Source organism: Triticum dicoccoides, chromosome 2B (genome assembly GCF_002162155.2).
Source record: "Triticum dicoccoides isolate Atlit2015 ecotype Zavitan chromosome 2B, WEW_v2.0, whole genome shotgun sequence".
NCBI lineage: Eukaryota > Viridiplantae > Streptophyta > Magnoliopsida > Poales > Poaceae > Triticum > Triticum dicoccoides.
Window position 1 is genome coordinate 465,210,582 of NC_041383.1, and position 6,000 is coordinate 465,216,581.

A 6,000-nucleotide genomic window follows, 5' to 3' on the forward strand; every position below is an offset into this window, starting at 1 on the left:
CACCATGTTCAAGTAGAGGGTACAACAGGTTGCGGGAGAGTGGACCGCTGAATATAGATGGGGGAAGGTGATGGTGTTGACGGTAGCAAGATTGTTGATGTAGATCGCCGTCCCGATCGTTACCCCGGCGGCACTTCGGCGCCACCGAAAGCGAGGGGCAGAGAGCCCCCATCCTTCTTATTCTTCCTTGGCCTCCCCCTAGATGGGAGGAGAGTTCCACCTCTGGTCCATGGCCTCCATGGTGGCGGAGGGGCGGGAGCCCCTCCGAGATTGGATCTCCCTCTCTATTCTCTTCTATTTTGTGCTCCCCAGATCTGGCCGAAAACCATTTCTTATATTCCCGGAGATCCGTAACTCTGATTGCGCTGATCTTTTTACATGAATTTTTTTCCTAATATAAGCTTCCTTGTGCCCGAAGTAGAGCTCCAACCGACGTACGAGGTGAGCACAACCCACCACCACACATTAGGGGCCTGGGGCGCGCCCTGGTGTATCATGGTCCGTGTGGGCCTCCGTTTGCGGTGATTCCAAATCCCAAAAATCACAAATATTACAAAATAATTCTCCGTGGAGTTGCATCACGTTTGGATTTCGTTTGATATGGATTTTCTGCAATACAAAAACATGCAACAAACAGGAACTGGCACTGGGCAGTAGATAAGTAAGTTAGTCCAAATAAAGCATATAAAAAGTTGCCAAAAGTATGTAAAACTTGTATAATATTGGCATGAAACAATCAAAAATTATAGATACGACTGAGACATATCAGCATCCCCAAGCTTAATTCCTGCTCGTCTTCGAGGTAGGTAAATGATAAAAAACATAATTTTTTGATGTGGAATGCTACCTAACGTAAACTTGATCATATGTCTAGTCATGGCATGAATATTAAGACATAAGTGATTCAAAGCAATAGTCTATAATTTGACAGAAAGACATCCATACTCAGGCATCCCAACAAACAATCATGTCTTTCAGAATATCAACGCTAAAGAAAGCTATCCCTACAAAATCATATAGTCTTGTCATGCTCTGTCTTATAATCATATAGCCATCATATAATCACAATGTATAAATCATGCACAACCCCGATGACAAGCCAAGCAATTGGTTCATACTTTTTAATGCACTTCAGCTTTTTCAACCCTCACGCAATACATGAGCGCAAGCCATGGATATAGCACTACGGGTGGAATAGAGTAGGATGATAGGGGTAAATATAAATAAGACAAAAAAGTAAGAAAGTCTCACATTGACGCGGCTAACCAACGGGCTATGGAGATGCCCATCAATTGATATCAACATGACGAGTAGGGATTGCCATGCAACGAATGCACTAAGAGCTATAAGTGTATGAAAGCTCAATATGAAAACTAAGTGGGTGTGCATCTAATCCTATAATGAAATATTCCCACTAGTATATGAAAGTGGCAACATATGAGACTCTCCATATGAAAACGATGGTGCTACTTTGAAGCACAAGTGTGGTAAAGGATACTAACAGTGCCCCTTCTCTCTTTGTTTATTTTTTCTTTTTCCTTTTTTTCCTTTTTTCCTTTTTTCTTTCTTTTTCTCTTTCTCTCTCTCATTGTTCGGAGTCTCATCCCGACTTGTGGGGGAATCAAAGTCTCCATCATCCTTTTCCTCACTAGGGCACTGTTCTAAAAATGATGATCATCACACTTCTATTTACTTATAACTCAAAAGGAATAAAATTACAACTTGATACCTATAAAAAAGTATGACTCTATATGAATGCCTTTGACAGATGATCTAGCGTAACATGTATGAAAAATGATGAATGGTGGCTGAGCCACAACTACTATGGCAGCTATATGATCATGCAAAGCAATATGACAATGAATGTTCAAGTCATCAAACGGAAGCGGTGGAAGTTGCATGGCAATATATCTCGGAATGGCCGTGGAAAAGCCATAATAGGTAGGTATGGTGGCTGTTTTGAGGAAGATATAATAAGGCTTATGTGTGATAGAGTGTATCATATCACGAGGTTTGGATGCACTTGCGAAGTTTGCACCGACTCTCGAGGTGAGAAAGGGCAATGCACGGTATCGTAGAGGCTAGCAAATTGCGGAAAGGTAAGAATGCGTATAATCCATGGACTCACATTAGTCATAAAGAACTCATATACTTATTGCAAAAGTTTATTATCCCTCGAAGCAAAGTACTACTACGCATGCTCCTAGGGGGACAGATTGGTAGGAAAAGACCATCGCTCGTCCCCGACCGCCACTCATAAGGAAGACAATCAAGGATAAATTGCGCTCCAACTTTCATAGCAAAACGAGAGACTATACGTGCATGCTTCGGGAATCACAAAACTTAACACCAATATTCTTACTTAACCACAACCTTTTACTAGTACTTCCCACATATTTATTATCTCTATATCGCAAAACTATTGCAAGGAATCAAACATATCATATTCAGTGATCCATAAGTCTTATGTAGGATTTTGTGACTAACCATGCAAATGACCAATTCATGTTGACTCTCTAAATAGATATAAGTGAAGCATGAGATTTTAATTCTTTCTACAAAATATTATGCTCTAACAAATATAAGTGAAGAAAAAGAGCATTCTACGAACATCGGTTTTCTATGGGAAGAGAAACAGGCAATCCAAACTTCAAATGATATACGTGAAGCACATGAAGCATTCTATAAAGACATACTCAAAAGATATAAGTGAAGTGCAATGAGCATTCTACAAAACAACCATGGACTATCTCATACTAGCATGGTGCATAAAAGAAAAGTGAAAACTAAATGCAAAAGACACTCCAAGATTTGCACATATCATGTGAACGAAACGAATCTGAGAACATACCAATACTTGTTGAAGAAACATGAGATACCTTCCATGGCATCCCCAAGCTTAGACGCTTGAGTATCCTTAAATATTCACTTGGGGTGCCTTGGGCATCCCCAAGCTTGAGCTCTTGCCTCTCCTCCTTCTCCTCATATCGAGACCTCCTTGATCTTCGAACACTTCACCCACACAAAACTTAAACGAACTTTTAGTGGCGGGGTTAGTGAAAATGGCAATGAAATCCCATCATGTACTGCCGTAATATTATTGTATAATTATAAATAAACATTACCCACTTTATTCTATCACAATTCTATGGCCCCAAGTCAAGGAGGTTTCAACAAGAATTCAAACATACGCAAATAATGAAGCTATAACAGCAATCTGTGAAAACAGGACAGTCTGAAAAGATTTGAACATCCACCATACTTCTGTAACTCTAAAAATTCTGAGCAAATTAGGAAAAATATAAATTTTGTATGGAAAATAGTACATAAGGTTTCAGAACCGTTTGAAGTTCCAATAAAAAAATGTAAAATCGCGCACTACAGCCAAAGTTTCTGTTTTGCACCGCACAAACCAACAAGCAATTTAAACATCCTATAGGCAAATCTTGGCACATTATTTTTTATAACACAATGGAATTGTACAAGGGGATAATTATTTTTGTTGAAAAGTTTCTGTAATTAAGATTCACAAAGTTTCCATGAGCATGAACAAAGATCAAGGAGATCCCCCACTTCCACAATGCTTGTCTCTCTCACTTTTCCTTTTTGAAAAGTTTTGGGTTCCCCTCTATATTTTTTTAAACTTTATAAAAGCACTCAACAGAAATAAATGACTCTATAAAACTTCCGGGTTGTCTCCCTAGCAGCACTTTCTTTAAAGCCATTAAGCTAGGCATAAAGTGCTCAAGTGATGGATCCACCCGATCCCAAGGTATATCAAAGCCAATTTTAATTAACAACGATTTGGCAATTAGTAGTGAGCACAAAGCAACATATATCAAGCAATTACGAAGTCTAACTCTCTTCCTATGCATCGGCATGTCATACAAGAACAATTCATGCACATCAAGTAAAGGCCAATACATAGCATAAGTAGTTTCTTGCAATTTTTTCGTGTTGGAAACATAGAGAGGCGGAGATGTAGTTCCTCTCTCATAACAATTGCAAGTAGGAGCAGCAAGCACATGTATATTGCATTCATAAAAATCATCATGTGCAAGGGTAAAAGGCAACCCATCAATATAATCCTTAATAAGAGTAAATTTCTCCGATATAGTGTAGTTGGGAGAATTCAAAAAGATAATAGGACTATCATGTGTGGGTGCAATAGCAACAATTTCATGTTTAACATAAGGACCAACAGCAAGTTCATCTCCAATAGCATAATTCATATTGGCATCTTGGCCACAAGCATAGCAAGCATCATCAGGATATTTCAAATGAATCAACGGGATCATAGCAATTATCATAACATTCATCCTTCGGTAAGAACGAAGGGACATTAAACAATGTATGAGTTGAAGAGTTACTCTCATTAGAAGGTGGGCACGGGTAGCTAATCCGCTTTTCCTCCTTTTGTTCTTCACTCTCCTCATCATCTTTTTCATCCAATGAGCTTGTAGTTTCATCAATTTCTTCTTCTATAAACTCCTGTAAAATATTAGTCTCTTCTTGGACAGCGGAGTTGTTCTCAATAAATACATCAATATCATAATTGCATTTATAATTATCATAGCAATATTTAAGGACAGCAAATTTTTCAGGTCTATTAACTGAATCATCAAAATCTTCAAACCTTTTAAACAAAGATTCAATTTCATAAGCATCCTTAAAAGCAACAAATTCTTCTATTCGTTCCGCATCATAGTAATCATATATACCATTAGCATAAGAAGCCAAAGTTTCATTATCATCAAATTCACATGAAAAGGGAAGATGTGGAGCGTTCATCCTAGAGCAACAAGTATAATCATATCTCAAGCATAGCTCCCGAGCATACCAATGCAACATATGAATTTGATCCCATAACAATTTCCCTTTATGTGTCAAGCGATAATCCCTAAAGTATTCACGTTGATGCAATGTTACTCCCATTATCAAGTTGAATGGGGTTTTCTCAGGATTATCAAAGTAGTGCATAATATTATTCACATAACGAGCATTGAGGGTTTTAGGAGGTTCCCCATCTCCATGAGTAGCAAGTACCACTAATTGTTTTGGTGTTTCATGTTCCATATCCATAACTAAAGATAGAGAACAACTTAGAACAGGAAATAAAAACTACTTAGTGATAAAGCAAACAAGCACACACGAGAATGTTCACCCCACGCTATAGCTTCCCGGCAATGGCGCCAGAAAAAGGTCTTGATAACCCACTAGTATAGGGGATCGTTTGTAGACTTCTTCAATAAATAAGAGTGTCGAACCCAACGAGGAGCTAAAGGCAGAACAAATTTTCCCTCAAGTTCTATCGACCACCGATACAACTCTACACACACTTGACGTTCGCTTTACCTAGAACAAGTATGAAACTAGAAGTACTTTGTAGGTGTGATAGGATAGGTTTGCAAGATAATAAAGAACAGGAAAATAAAAGTTAGGTGGTGTTAAAATAAAAGTGCAAAAAGTAAATAAAGCGAGTGTGGAAAAGTGGTGGTAGGATTTGCGGAATTGTCCCTAGGCAATCGATAACAAGTACCGGTAATCATTCTTGCAATTTTATATGAGGGAGAGACATGAGCTAACATACTTTCTCTACTTGGATCATATGCACTTATGATTGGAAATCTAGCAAACATCCACAACTACTAAAGATCATTAAGGTCGTGAAACCCGACCATAGCATTAAGTATCAAGTCCTATTTACTCCCATACGCCATAACCCACTTATCCACGTTTAGGCTGCTGTCACCCCCACAACACTGACAATAAACAAACCATGAACATATTGCAACACCCTACAACGGGGGCCCCTCATGTTTGCGCGAGAACGGAAGGCACCGTAGGATAGCAGCAAAATAAAATATACAATCATACCACCAAGATCACGATTAGCCCATAGGACAACAAAAATCTACTCAAACATCATAGGATGGCAACACATCATTGGATAATAATACGAAGCATAAAGCACCATGTTCAAGTAGAGGGTACAACGGG